Source organism: Ambystoma mexicanum, chromosome 2q (assembly GCF_040938575.1).
Source record: "Ambystoma mexicanum isolate Mex_15411 chromosome 2q, UKY_AmexF1_1, whole genome shotgun sequence".
Lineage (NCBI taxonomy): Eukaryota > Metazoa > Chordata > Amphibia > Caudata > Ambystomatidae > Ambystoma > Ambystoma mexicanum.
In genome coordinates this window covers 1,267,212,401-1,267,228,274 of record NC_090924.1, presented here as the reverse complement: position 1 = coordinate 1,267,228,274, position 15,874 = coordinate 1,267,212,401, and the positions used below count along the sequence as shown (strand labels likewise).

Below are 15,874 nucleotides of genomic sequence, written 5' to 3'. Positions count from 1 at the left end.
ATAGCTTGATGAACTAATTTTAATGCCTAATTTATGTAATATTTTCAAGCAGAAAGTCAGGGCTTTTGATTTTATATCCAACATTACCTACTTAAACAATAAGGGAATCTATGAAACTTACAGTACCCAGAAATTCTGCCATAATCACCTTCCAAATTATTGGACTGTATTGTGCTCATATAATATTCATAGATTTATTACATACTTGCGTTTTAACATTCTTTACGACCAGAGAACATACTGGATGCTGGATCAAATTGGCACGTAAAGATAGGATCTGCCATATCTGTGGAATGGAGCTTAAAACTGGCCAACACTTAATTTTTATTTTACTTTTTTTAAAATTTGTTTGTAGTTACATAGTAACTTTTACAAAAGATTTTTGTTTTTGAAACATGCCATACACAATAGACAAAATATACATAAACATATTACAACAATTCTCAGTACAAAATTCACATGATTACAATTATATACATTAAAAAGGATGAAACAGACTGGCCACCAGGGGGCGCGCGGATGAACACCACCTCCGCGTGAGCTCCAGCACCCATGGTCCCTGAGGCGACCTGAGCCCCCATCTCGTGACCCCCCCCACCAGTTGAGAAGTTCTGAGGAGCTGTATGAGGGTCCCCCCCTCACCTGGGAGCAAACGCGATCAAAATCGGATCGGTAAAAGCAGAGATACCACCGTGTGAACATCTAGGCCCGAAGGCAGCCTAGCAGCGACAGTGAGACCGCGCCCTCGCGTCATGGCAATCCGACAGAAGACTTCCTGCGCCCACTAATCGTGTGGGCGGTGCTTGGAAGGCGAATCTCCCAGCCCCCGCTGAACGTGGATGGATGTGCCCCTCGGGTAATTAAGGAGGGTCCAGCCACTTTAGCGCGCTCGTTCCCCAGGAACACCGTGCCATCAGAATCCCAAGCAGAAACCCTCGTTTATGCCGGCCATAGACTGTGGCCCAACCCTAACATCAGGCTACAGGGTGAGGATCCGAGTTAGTAGTTGGCACCCTGCCTTGCCGCCTAGAATGACAGCCTTGTACCAGTGTAATAACGCCCCCGGAACTTAATCGCCGGTGACACATTGGAGAGGGTAAGGCCCTCGACTCAGGGGCGTGTGTCTCCTCTCAACCCGGACCCAAGCCCCGATCAAGGAGCACGAAGATCTACGGCACCACACTACCATCGTGCCTTAGACCCCCGAACCCAGAAACTATTAGGCCCCACATTGAATACGCGTTAGGAGCGCCCTTGCGCTTGAGTCTTGGCCTGAGGAAGAGGAACCGCGGCCTGGTGATACGCAGAATCCAAGCCGCACTGAAAACCATCCCGACATCACAAGTGAAGCATCCAAATTTGTCCTGTTCTTAGGACCCCACGCGACCCCGCAGAGGGCAAGGCCCCCGATCCAGGGGCGTGTGCATCCTCTGACGGTGGGTTCATCTTATGAACGTGCGACATAGACTTTCCAGATTCGCATACACCCCATCCTCTCCGACTGTTCGACACATCCCCACCATGTCGCTGGAGGCCTCGGAGGCGGGAGCAGCGGCCACTAGGGGGGACATGGCAGCACTACTAAGTGAGATCAAAAGCATGGGCTCCAACCTTGGTGGATAAGATCACCCAGAGAATGGACAGCTTCGAAGAAAGATTGGAGGGTGTCGAAAACAATCAGACGTCGATCGATACACTCGATATACAGATGGACATGAGGATATGGAACCCTGAGAAAAAAGAAGAGGAGATACGCCTTAAAATGGACGATTTAGAAAATAGGGAAGGAAGAAATAACCTGCGCTTCTTTGGAATCCCGGAACGTGAAGGGGAAACCGAAAAGGATCTCAAGGACACGATCCACGATATCATAAAAATTCTAACGGCCGACGAAGAAATCGATGAGCCCAAAACTGAAAGAATACACCGAGCTGGTGGACCCCCCGGTGGCCCCGCTCGGTCCTGGACAAATTTCATAGATATCAGGACAGGACTAGGATTCTTGAGAAGGCCAGAGCCGGAGGCCCACTCACGATGGGAGGGGCTCAAATTACGATCTTTCAGGACCTATCTGCAATTACGTTAGCACTTAGATGCCTTTGCAGCCCCCTGACAAAATGGCTCAAGGACCAGGGCATACGATACAGATGGGGCTACCCGTTCGCACTAACTTTTGAACTCGGAAGTAGGAAAATCGTCCTTAGATCAGAGGATGACAAAAGAATGCATCGTCGACCTTCTGAATACAGGCCCGAAAGACAACGAAAATGGGGATGACGGACGAGACGGAATGCAATGGTAACAACAGGGACCTAGGCGCAAAAGAGTAAAAGGATCCAGAAAATACCAACGCCCCAATTACACACCCGATAACGAAAAGTGAGGATGTTCCTCCTGAATGCCATGACCAGAAGCACTAGTACTCATGGTTGGAGCATGGGACACTGGTCGTATGGAGACCGAGAGCTGGGACGCCAAGTGCTTGGGGGACGATGGAAGTAGACCACCCCTCTGAAGTAAGAGGGGCTAATAACCAGAGTGAGACGACCCTGGGATTGCACGTAACGTTATATTGTTATATCTTTGTTGTTACCACTGTTGTATTACATGAAGCGAAGGGGGGGGCTACAAAAGGGGGGGAGTGGGAGGGGGGGGGATCACCCTTATGTTGTGATGGAAAATTTGAATGGGACCATGAGGTAATGGTCCCCACTGATGGTCCGACAATGGACTAAACACTGTCACCAAGTCTGTTTCGGACGCCGCCAAAAGCAGCACCCTCAGTTCTTGGGCTTCCTTGAGCCTCAACAACTTATGAGGGAAAGGGATTTGGGAATAATGAAAGAACCATTTGGATTCATTTGCAACACCAACGTTGATATGGGCCTTGAGAAGCGAGCAATTGTCTGGCCAACAGTCTTGAAAGACACCTCAGACACTTGATGATGGCGTCTTTTGATAACCCAAAAAAGAAAGACTCACTCAGAGTGGCGTCCATTAATGTAAAAGGGCTGAACTCTCCAACTAAAAGGTCATTAGTAGCAAGGGAATTCCGCAGATCCAACATTGACATGTTGTCAAGATTTCCAAGGGGGAGGAGAGGATCATCATATGGAAGCGGGGGGGGGTCTGGAATTCTGGGGCTCAGGCCCGCTGAGAAAAGGTGGGGTTGGCATCCTGCTCAAGAGGGGCATCCAATTTGAGGTAGAAAAGACATGGTCTGATGTGGCAGGTCGGGCCCTCCTGATCACGGGGAAAATAGCCAGAGTAAAAGTGACTATTGCCACTGTATATGCCCCAAACATTGGTCAGACTGCATTCCTACAGAGAGTAATCCCAAAAATAATGATGGAGGCAACGGGGCACGTAATTCTGGGGTGTGACTTCAACCAATGGGCAGACCCAGGTATTGATTGGAAACCGGGGAATCCAGACACAAGGAGTCAGATTAAAGAGGGACGTACCGACCTTGTCGAGATAATGGACCTGTACAACATGGGGGACATATGGAGAATAATGCATCCCAGTGTAGCCGGATACACCTTCTATTCAAATCCCCACCACACTTTTACGCGCATTGACTATATATACACATGTCGAACAACCTCTTACCAACCACACAGCACTCAGATATTATTCCATTAACCTGGTCGGACCACGACATGGTGCAGGCTGACATTTCTTGGGCTGACCTACCCACCATGGGAGGGAAATGGCGGTGCAATGAAACCTTCTGGAAGGACCCGGTTTTCAAAGCGACTATGGAGACCGAAATCGAAGAGTACTTTAAAATTAATGACGGTGGGGAGGTTTCCAAACAAGTGATCTGGGAGGCAAGGAAGGCCACATGGCGAGGGACTCTAATACGGGAGGGGGCCGCAAAGAAAAGGGAACGGAAAATTATAGAGCTAAAGTTGAGGGCCGATATAGGTCTGTTAAAAGCGGGGATGAAAAAGAACATAGAGTTGACCCTGACAAATTGAAAACTGCGCAGCTGAAAAGGGAAGAATTGAGGCTCTTGGAGCACAATCAAGAGGTGCGTAAATTGCAATTTTTAAAACAGAAATTTAATGAGAAAGGCGATAAGGCAGGCGCCTTATTGGCCGCCAGACTTAGGGAACAGAGAGCTGATCGTAGAGTGAACAAAATCATCGAGGACCCTGTCCCCCCTCCCCAGACCACACCCAATATCCCAGAATCCTTTGCCAAATTTTATCAGAAACTCTACACCTCTGAGATAATTCCCGGCCAACTTGACCCATCAGCCTACCTATCTTCAATCCCTATGCCCACCATAACGAACGCAGAAACTGAGCTTCTGGATTCCCCGATTAATGAACAGGAAGTGCACGAAGCGATCAAAAGGCTAACACTAGGTAAATCCCTGGGTGAAGATGGCTATACCGCCGGTTTCTATAAGACCTTTGCCAAACAGCTAGCCCCCTTCCTGTCGGTTCTATTTAATGTAATATTAGAGACAGGGCAGGCCCCGGACTCCTTTAAAAAAGCCTTGATAACGGTGATTCCCAAAGAGGGTAGGGACCCCAAAAGCTGCAGATTTTATCACCCTGTTTCCCTTCTCAACCTTGATGCCAAAATTTACTCCAGGGTATTGGCGGCTAGATCAGAAATGCTAGTGCCCCGCCTGGTCCATTCAGATCAAGTTGGGTTCATACTTGGGAGACAGAGAGCCGACTCCATGCGCAAAACACTGCACCTCATTCATGTGGCCCACGGCCTCCCTGGGGACCCCGTCCTGCTATCAATTGATGCCGAAAAGGCCTTTGACAGAGTCGAGTGGGATTTTCTGGGAGCCGTTCTGCAGAAGGTTGGAATAGGCCCCAAAAATAGGAGGGGTTTACGGGCGATATATACATCTGCTACAGCATCGATAGCCGTAAATGGGGAATATTCCCGTTGGTTTGGATTACAACGAGGGACTAGACTGGGATGTCCCCTCTCCGCGATCCTCTTTGCCCTTTCATTAGAACCCCTAACACAAAGGATAAGATCTGACCCTGCGAAAGAAGGGATCAGACTAGGCCCCGTGGAATATAAAATAGCGCTATATGCGGACGACATTCTCTTACACATGACCAATCCCACAGAGTCAATTCCCCAAGTCCTTAGACTAATGGACGATTATGGCCAATTCTCCGGCTTTAGAGCAAACAAAGCAAAATCCATTCTATTCCCCCTTCAGGGAACTAGGACGGAAAATGACCCTAAGTTTCGCCCGCTAGGTCTTAAGCTAGAACACCTCACACTACAATACTTGGGTATACAGATCACTAGGAACCTGAATGACTTATTTGAAGCTAACTTCCCTCCACTCCTCCAGCGTTTCACTGCGGACCTTACGAAATGGGGAAAACCTACAATCTCTTGGCTTAGCCGCATCAACGCGGTTAAGATGACATGCCTCCCACGCTTCCTGTACCCATTCCAAATGCTACCAATCGAAATACCCAAAGCGTTCTTCAGGGAAGCTAAGAAGATCTTGATGAGATTTATATGGCAGGGTAAGAAACCTAGAATTGCATACACCACATTGATACTCCCCAAGGACAGATGAGGGGTTGGGCTCCCGGACTTTCATTACTTTGCACCGGCAACAGTATCAGAATGGCTATGGACCCCACACAAAAGGATACTACGGAAAATCAAGGGCCATTCTATACTGAGCACGATCTGGAGTGTATGGCGTGCGAATCGGGAGATGCGCGGGATCACCACCTGGCCATCCCCTCTCAGCCATCTATGGTCTCCTGGCATGAACGATCGCATACCAGAGGTTGGCAGATACCAATCCTGGTACGAGGCTGGCTTAGAGCGAGTGGGCCAGCTCCAGAGGAAGGACTCCTATATCTCCCTCCCGGAACTGACAGAAGCATTGGGCATAGGTAAACTATCCACATTCCAATACATCCAACTGAAAGGGGTCCTGACGAAGGCTGAATGGAAGGGCAAACTGAACAGAAAATTGACCCCATTCGAGAAAATATTGGACTCTAGAGTGGAGAGGAAAGGTCTCATATCAATAATGTACCAGGAACTAATAGCAGCGGGAGACGGCTCCACGGAACGTCTGAAGGCTAGGTGGGAAAAGGACTTTGGGGAAGAAATAGACCTCGAGCAATGGAACCTAATGTGCAGGGCTGCCTCTAGAACATCGCTATTGTGTTAGTACAATTTGCATGCCATCAAACTTCTGCATAGGTGGCAATACGACCCCCTCAGATTATCCAAAATGTCTCAGTCAATGAGTCCGACATGCTGGAGGAAATGTGGGCAAACGGCTAATTATTGGCATATGTGGTGGGGTTGCCCGCGCATCAAAGTTTTCTGGAACGAAGTACTGGGGTGGATCAAGGAAATTGATGGTATTCAGAGAGATGCTGATCCCTACCTTGTGCTCTTTGCCTTGGAACGAGATGCGGACGAGTGGAACAGAGTGACAGGCCTGACCCCCTATCTACTCCTGGCCGCCAGGCCCTCCTGGCGATCAAATGGAAATCTGGTACAGTCCCTAGGAAGAGTGAATGGATTGCCCTAGCCACCAACATCTACCTGATGGAAACCATAACGGCCGCTCTGCATGGAAGGGCAGCCCAATGTGAAACCCTATGGATGGACTTTAAAAGTCGACACCTAACGCCAGATAATGAGTCCCTATCAGACGAACCTGAGGAGACCTAATGAAAATCCAATGCCCAGGTAGCAGTGACTGGAAAAAAAGAAAAGAAAAAAAGGGAAAATCTCTTGATACAAGCGAGCACTGTGTGGTCAGACATTGTAGTCAGAAACATTGCCCTATTAACGTCTCGACGCTCTAATTGCGAAAAACAAACTGGTGCCAAGTTAAGTGAGGGTGGGGAGGGGAGTTGTTTTTTCTTTTTCCATATTCAATTTCATTTCTTACAGATATCTAGCAATATACGTTTAAAAAGAAGAAAGAACGAAGATTTCATTTGCCCACATTCTGTTTCTTTCCCTCACAGAACATCCAAAGGTTCACAGTTCCTTCCTAAAGATAACACAGGATACTTTTTTTTAGACCAATAAACGGTTCATCTAGCCTATTCTTTTTTTAGAGACAGCAGTAGTTCTTCAAAAACCTAACTACTGCAATCTGCAATTTGACTCGTTTACCATACAGCATGTCAAGCCACAGAAGATCCAGATCCACACACTCAGTGTTAGGTACATATTTACTAAAGTGGCTACTGCGTTCTTTCCTTAGTCCATTGCACTGGGTCAGCATATGCTCCAAGGTCTCACGATTCTCCCTTTGCTTACAAAATCTGCAAAAGGAGAATCCCTTGATCTGTCCGCTTCTGATATCTAATACCTCTCCCGTGGCCAACACATGAAAATTAAATCTCATGTATTCCTGCCTCCATACCCCATCAGGAAATTGGATTAAGTATGGTGCCAGCTCCCCCATCTTTTTGCAGTCAGAGACAATGTGATTCTATAGATGGGTCATCTTAACCTCTTGTACGGTAAGGTTCCAGTCGGAGTGAAGCAATATTTTTTTTACTTTCATTGGGTTCATAATAAGCAGATCTTTAGGGACCCCCAATTTATCAAGGACTGCATTTGCTTCCTCCATTATGTCCCTAAAATACTTAGCTGTAGGAGCGCCACTCCTGATGCCCCTACCCATGATGTCATATAAAGTTGTTTCCTTACTGGTTAGCAATTTCCTGAATAGGGCCATTCTACACCATTCTATGATACTTCTAATTGAGTGCAGACCAAGCTCATATCGTATCGCCACCAATGGCACACATTTAGGCAGACATCTCACCATTAATTTTACAACTTTGGATTCATATGCTGCAGCCTCGATCCTGCACCATAAGGACGCTAGTTCTAGGCCGTAGTATAGTTGAGCCACTATTCTGTTTTTATACAAGCGAATACATGGTATCAGTGGGAATTTCACATATATTGAGTCAATTTTACATAATTGGGCTATAATAGGGCCTATTTTCGCCTCCAGTAAGGCCCGAAAATTGGCCTTATTCTTGTTTCCAAATACAGGGTATCTTAGGTATCTTATAGCCGTACTTGTTGGCAATTTCTCGTGATTTAGGAACAGGGCATTTGTTTTTTGCTTTTTCTTATGGGGCAAACATACAATCACTGTTTTAGAGTAATTAACTTTTAAAGCATTTGTGAGGATGTTATCTTTAAAAACAATTAAAAGACGTTGGAGACCTATGGGAGTATGATCGTATAGGGTCATATCATCTGCTTAAGCAGTCCATGGGATCTTAATACCCTCAACTTTAGGTGAATTTACGACCAACTTTTTAAAACTCCTTCCCATATCAGAGAAATATAAATTAAATATTGTTGGTGCATATATACACCCTTGCCGAAGGCCATTTTCAACCCTAATTTCTTGTGATAGGTTTCCCTCCACACTAAATCGCACCTTTAATCTAGAGTCTTCATACAGGTTACATACAATTGACAACAGTGGAGATAGCATTCCTAAATTGGCTAGTTTGGTCCACAAAATTGATCTATCCACTAGAACAAAAGCAGATGGTAGATCAATTGACTCTACATAGATTGGGAGATTTCCCGGAGTCCACACCACTTTTTGCATGATGTTAATTAGGAGACCTACTGCATCTGTGCCCACGTTCTTCCTAAATCCAAACTGGTAAGGCAACAGAATGTTACATTTATCCATCCAGCTCCGAATGTGCTCTAAAACAAGGCTTGCGAATATTTTGGAATCAACGTCCAACAAGGCTATTGGTCTGTAACTGGTGGGTAACGCCCTATCCCCATTCTTATAGATTGGGACTATATATGACATTCTCAAGCTAGTAGGAAACAGTTGTGTCTTAAAAATGTCTTTAAATAGAAGATATAACATTTTGACTCATAGATTAGCATTCCCCCTTCAAAACCCTGTTACAGAGCAAATTTGGCCCAGGAGCCCTGGATGGAGAGCTTTTCACAATAATGCCTTCAATTTCCTTTACACAAAAAGGGATATTCCATGAGGCATTATCTACATCAGGCGGGGAGTCCATGCCACACATGGGGACAATACAAACCACTGAAATGTGCTTCCCATTTTTCAGAGTTAATACATGCTGTTTCGGCATTGGTTTGTTCTAACCCTCCATTGTTAACCAGGGTCCAGAATCTTCGTGTGTTTACGTCGCGCAACGATATTAACATATCCTCTGCGTCTCCCTGATAAAGCTTCATGCGCAAGCACCTTAATTTACTTTTCCATTTATTTTTATCATGTTGAGTTCTCGCGACTCCACCTCTGTATAAGAACATTTATGATGACTGTGAAAGCATCGGATTTCATGATTTCTAGCCTGCTTAAGTGTTTTCATTTCTTCTGAATATACATGCTTATGCCATTCTTTAATTTTTGTATTTTTCTTTATTCTCGCTTTTCCTCGGATTACAAACTCAATATAGGTCACAAAGGAATCGTGGGAATACATCTTTTTTTTTTTGGGCATACGCCTTTTTTTGAAAATCTGCCTGGAAGAGTATATTGACTTTCTCGATGTTCGTTTTACGCCATGAGATTCTATTCAATTGGGTATTCACTGCTACTCTTATATTGTATTTTTGTTCCTCGCCCCTGTCCATGTCTACCAACAGTGTTATCTTTAAAATTTTATGATCACTCTCCTTAGTGCTGAGCAAGGTTAAAGGTCTTCACGCAGACAAAAATATAGTCTATAGTGGATAGTCACTTTCCATTTGACCATGTGGATGTATCCATTGAGTCTTGCATTAAGTCATTTACACCTTGCAACCCTTTGCCTCCCAAAAAATATGCCCATATATCCCCCTAATGACGTTTCCGTGTGTCAACCCTTTCGCTAATCAACCGTCCAACCCTACATTCATTCAAACCTTCTTCCAGACACATTTCAGAATTGAAGTCCCCACACATGATAATATATAGTTCCTTATTCATGTCCTGGCATTCCCGAATCACTAGATCTATTGCCTCAATATTGGCCTTTAAGTCACAATCAGGTCGCCAGTATATGTTTATGATTAGAAGGTACATGGGCAAATTCTTCCGCCCTATTTTTACTAAGACAGCTATACACCCTTTATTGATGTGGACGGTCTCCCCTTAAACTTTTTAGAGGCAGGTTCCTGAAAGACAGTGAAACCATCCAGTGATATCAAGGTCTCAGCCGACGTTTCTTGTATACATAGGAACGAACTGACCAAGAGCGCTGAGCACATATCATAAGAATACAATAAAGCTTGTGAGCCCCTAGAGTTCCATGATAAAAAGGTAACCTTCACATTGCTCCAAGTGGTGTCTTTCAGGCATTGTATCTTGGAGATTGATTCTATCAGGGTTGATGCCAGCCATCTGAGCTCAGCCACCTCATTTGCATGCATCTCTGCGTTTGTGCCTCTCCCTCCTTGTATTTTATTACTCCCATATGCCTCGCTGGAGTACCCGCCCCTCTCCCCTCCCTGTTTCCCAGAGCCTTGACTGAAGTGGACTATATTGTACCCAAATCTTTGCAGTGCCACTCCTTCAGTGAGAGCAAATTCATACGTTGCTCTGGAGTGGAACACAATCCTTACGCAATCGTATCTTGTCGGGTGTATATAGTGGATAAGCTTTATATCGCTAGATGAAATTAATGAGAGCCGAGGTATCTCAAACAAAGAGAATCCGCCCTCGATTTAATGACGGGGGTCCTCCTATTGTTAAAATAAAATTCAGTATGACGCTGGTGTCATCCACGAATTTCGGGTCCCTCCATTCTCTTCTATCTTCCGGCCAAGCACTATATAGTGTTGGATCTTGCCCCCCCTGTCCTATGGTGCCTACCAGTTTCTCTCTCCCTTTTTTCGCCTCCCACAATGTCACTCTTCCCGTCCTGCTCTCGTTTGTATTCTCTGCCTTGATCAAAACCCTGCTCTATATTACATAGTTTGGCGGTCTCTCGGATCCACTCTTCGAACCCCTTAGCCTAATTTTGGATTTTATTTACAATAGTTCCCCCAGCCTTCCATTCCTCTCGCCTGTCCATCATACTGGTCTGGATATTTGCTGGTTCAGGCCCTTAGTTTCTTGTGGTTGCCTGTGTATCGGGGTCAACTTTGATCTTTTGGGCCTTTGGTCCCTGTTCATTCTGCTCTTTATTTTCTTCCGCTATCTCATGCAGAGGGTTCCTCAGATGTTCTCCCTCATACCTTTTACAGTCAAATAATGATATTGCCGATGGTAAAGGGGTCCATACTTAGAGTGCTGGAGAATTTTAAGGAGCACTTCATGTACCAGTTTTTTTATGTCTCCACTGGTAATCGCAGGCGACTCACTGCTAGTACCCTCCTCCATGTCTTTCCCCCTGCGGGTTCCATCCCCTCTTGCTGTGTAGAGCTGGTAGGGGCATTAAGGCTATCTGCTGCCTTCAGAGATGTTTTATTTTCATGTACATTGTCTGACGTTTCGGGCACTCTATCTACTGTTAACTTTTCCTTGTTTTTTGTGCTAAAGAACTGTTGGATGCTCCTTACCTCCTTGACTCCTTCCAATTTATTTTCATGCTGCTTCTTTTGGTCTTTTTTTGTTTACTTCAGTTTTTTTATGTTTTAAGTTAACTTTACTGATTTTCCCTTTATGGTTCCTAGTTTCTGATAGGGTATTCTAAGCTTCTCCATAATCCTTACCATATACCTCCTGTGCACCTTCTACTGTGCAGCATGTCTCCCTTCTTGACTTATTCATTTCTACCGAGCTCTTCCTTCACCTCCAAAGCTAACTTACTTTCTTCATTTAGCTGGGTGAAGTCTAGGAGTCCTCCTTCTCCCGATAAACTAGATATATCTTTAATGTTTGTATTTGTATTTTTCAATTTAGGAGAGGGTTGATTTTTCAATTTTTTTGTCACTGTTATGTTTCCCCCCCTTCTCACTCTTCGCTCTTCTTTTAAGGGCCCTTGTTCGCATTTTCTTTTGTCTACGCGTGATGACTTACACAAACGGGGCCTCTTCTTCCCGGTTTGAATCTCCACATGGTACACCTGCTTCTGTGCTTGCTTCTGAGCAGCCTCATCCTCCATCACCTCCAATAGTGCTGATGGACTGTCCGGCTTGATCCCTATTATCTGATCTGAGAGGTTTGCAGCATTAATTTTTATTTTTCCCAGCACCCTTTCTCTTTGATTTTCGGCAAGTTTGATCTTTTCTGAATTAATTATTATCATTCTCTTTAGTTCCTTGGGTCTTCCCAAGTTATCTTTTCCTTACTTTCAATCTCACAGGGTAAATGCTCCCCGTACAGTTGTTCTCCTGGGGACACGAGGTTACTACTTCTATCTATTGCCACAGCCTTATACTCTATCTTCATTCACTGTTTGGGAGCCTTTATTATACATCGTCTTAGTTTCCTTTGATGTTTTTATAGGGATTCCTTTATTGCATATGTTTAAAGCATGCACAAACCCTTCCAACCTGCTTAGTTTTTCTGTACAATCATACATCTTAATTCCTCTATCTCCCCAGGGGTCCTTTCGTGCCCCTTATCCAGCAGGTTAAGAATCCTGGTTAGGACCGGAAAGGACTCAGGTTCAGACATGATTTCTTCAACGTGGAGTTCCTCGCTAGGCTGATTACACATCCGTGCCTCGAGCACACGACTACGAGGAGGGTCAGGAGAGGTCGGACTTGAACATTTATGTGGGACTGGCTTTTTATCACGAATTTCCCCACCCCCGAAAATACCCAACGTTTGCCCCATGTTGTTCTCATGGGGACAAGGTTTTAGTGGTGTCTCGTGCTCCTCCATTCTTCCGATGGTTGATTTATGAAGTGCACATTTTCGAGGCCCCTTACCCTAGCCCTTACAGGGGTAGAGGACCCCGTTGAGAGCCTAACCCTTCTATCCAGCTCTGATACTACAGGGGCTAGTAGGGACGTGTCAAGCTCGGGTGTAGGGGGCATGGTGTCATCCATGTTTAGGGCCGAGGGCCTTACTGGAATTTCTAGCATGCTTAAAAAGTTTTTCTGCAAGGGCTCTTCTGGGAAATCAATCTTTCTAAATGACTCCATTTGGTCCTTTATCTGTTCACCTAATACATTTGATAGTGGTGGGATTTCAATTCCGCTCATTTCCCATTTATCTGTCTCCGCCACCCACAATATCTTCAACGTTCATTTTAATGGGGAAAGGGTTTGTCACTTGAGAATTAGTTGTGTGTTTGAATAGAAAGGTCCCACTGGCAATTATTGTGTTTTGCCTCTCTGATTGTTTTTGTGGCTCACACAACGTTGGCATCTTACCACTCCTTAGGGTTCCCACCATACTCTAAGTGCAGAGTCGCCCTCACCCTTCTACACCACTTTACCTTTTGCAGATTTTCCCTTTCCTTTTTTTCTTTTTTCCCCACACCAATCACGCACCAGTCCTTCACTGATTGCACCTTTGTATCCAACTACTCCTCCCCCCTACGCCTTTCTCCCTTTATGCAAATTACCAAATTACTTTCATTTATATAGATGTAATGTATCCCGCATGTGTATCGCTGCCCTTAGTGCGCACGGAGTATCCGAGACGACTAGGTTGCGAAATACACTACAGTGGTAACAGCTGGGTCTTACAGGATGGACAGAGATATTTCAAACACCCGACCTGGTTTGCAACATTTCATGAGTTCACTCAGCCACACGTATGATAAGATAGGAGCAGCGATGATTTACCTCTTTGACGTAACCCCTGAGGTTATGCCGGTTGATTCCCCTATCCGTTTAGAAATCCTATCACTCAAAAAGGATCCCGGGCGCCCCTGCCCCCTGCTCCCAGGCTAACTGGCGAACAGGCACTTCCAGGCACTTCTCAGTGCACGCGCGCAGGTGCGCGCAGCCCTGCCTTTTTGAAGAGTTTTTCCAGGCTGGTGGGCGGGGCTGGTTCTATCAATACAAAAAATTTGGAGAGTGCTTCTAAGGTGGTGATTGCTAGCAGCTATATATGCTCACCCTAAGCAACAAGAAAGAAAGTCAACAATATTCTGCAAATATCCACAGGGTGCTGGCGTTCAGGGACTTCAACAGGATACCCCACAGGCGAACAGGAACTTCTGGGCACTTCTTTACTTCATGCCCCCTCTTTATAAATTGTTACACCAGCTACAGTGGTCTTGTCTCCGATATTAGATCTATTGAAGGCAAACAATTTTGGAGAATGATGTTTGGGGCCGAATTTTCTTTTTCCCCCGCAGCAGCATACCATGTGTGGAAAGAAGCTTTGCATGCCATTTCATCTCCCACTTCTCTTCCAATGCTCAAATTGCACGTTAATTTTAACTTAACTGAAGTCAGTAGTACATGTCTAGTGTAGGGGAGTATTCTTAAATTCTTATATCATTGGAATGTTGCTTGAATTTTATTCTGTAATTGAATGTGCAATAGATTTGTAGTAACTATATAAAAAAAGATTGCAGAGTACATGCAACTGTACTAAATGAGGATGTGCTTGGAGTGCTATTCAGGAAAATAATTGCATTCATGTTCAAGTCCTAGGACAGCTACGAGATGAGGTACGATTGTCACTTTGGCATTAGAACCGACAACGGCTAACTACGAACACCTTGTGCTCCTTGTCATCTTGACTAGTCACATTTCTTGTATTATAATCAAACAAATTCAACATTTTACCTCACATCATACAACATTTGCAACACTTAATGAAGACATTAGGATTTGCATGAACAAGAAACGCAGAATGTTGGTACTATTGAAACAAGTCTCCATACTAGTAATTGAAGGCTGACTGCCATTGACAACAGAAAGTATACATTTTTAGGCAGTCTGGTGGTGCCAAAGACTTTCTAGAAAATGAGAAGACGGAAAGGTGCAAGAAAAAGGGTTGGGAAACAAATTCTGCTGAGAATCCTGGTGGCTCCAGGGGTACTCTGGGTCCTTCATAGATATCAATTGAGCAACGAGCAGTGCTTTAAGTGGGCGGAGGCCCAAAAAGTGTTTCAGACGGTGCAATGCCAGGGCTCACTGAAGACCATTGGTACCCAGCTAATCAGCCCACTAGAAGCCAAGGCATATCTTAATACTCCCTGAAGCTTTTTGCACCCAATAGGATTTCTCTCCTATGCGCAAGAGCTTCAGGCGTTAGGAAAAAAAAGGACTTTGCTAGTACCCGCCTCTCCTTTTCTTCCTTAATTGTGGCGCTAACCCCTGCCAGACATCTCTTTAAAGAGATGCAGGGATCATCACCCTCACACTGTGGTGGAGGGCATAACGATCAATGAAAAGGGATGCATAGCAGAGGTAAAAGCCCCCACCACCCCACGATTTATCATGCCGCATTAAGCAACGGTAGGGAGATGTCCCCCCCCCTCTCTACAAACATGTCCACTTGGTATGTCCACTTGGTTCAGAATGAATGGACAATACAGACGTTAAATCAAAGCTGAAGGTAGGTGGACATCTCATGCAACACCCACCCAACCATATTACACGTTGTAGACAAAGTTGTGATAACCAAAAAGTCTTCTGAAAGTGCAATGCAAAAACAATGAAACAATGAGCTATTTCCAACGGAACATTCTTCTTGCTTTCGATGCTCATTGATGTGCCAATACTTAAGCAGATAAAAAGGGAGTAAAGCTATTAAATGGCTACCAAGATGTGTGCCAAGATTTAAATTTCAATTGCAGGATCCCCCATGGCAAACCAAGTGACTTGACACTGTATCCAATAGATACTACTGCAGTAGTGAAGAAAACATGCCCCTGCATAACACCCAATTGGAAATTAAAAACATACTATAATAATTGAGGCTTTGCATAAAGTGGAGGGCTGAACTCTACTGAAGAACTTGCCCTTTTCA

The 15,874-nt window shown here is 44.9% G+C and overlaps 1 protein-coding gene across 3 annotated transcripts in view; it reads right to left on the bottom strand.

Annotated features, from left to right (window-relative positions):
- Window positions 1-15,874, bottom strand: part of CLCN5 (chloride voltage-gated channel 5) — a 1,154,200-nt gene that overhangs the window by 716,109 nt on the left and 422,217 nt on the right. The window lies entirely within an intron of this gene.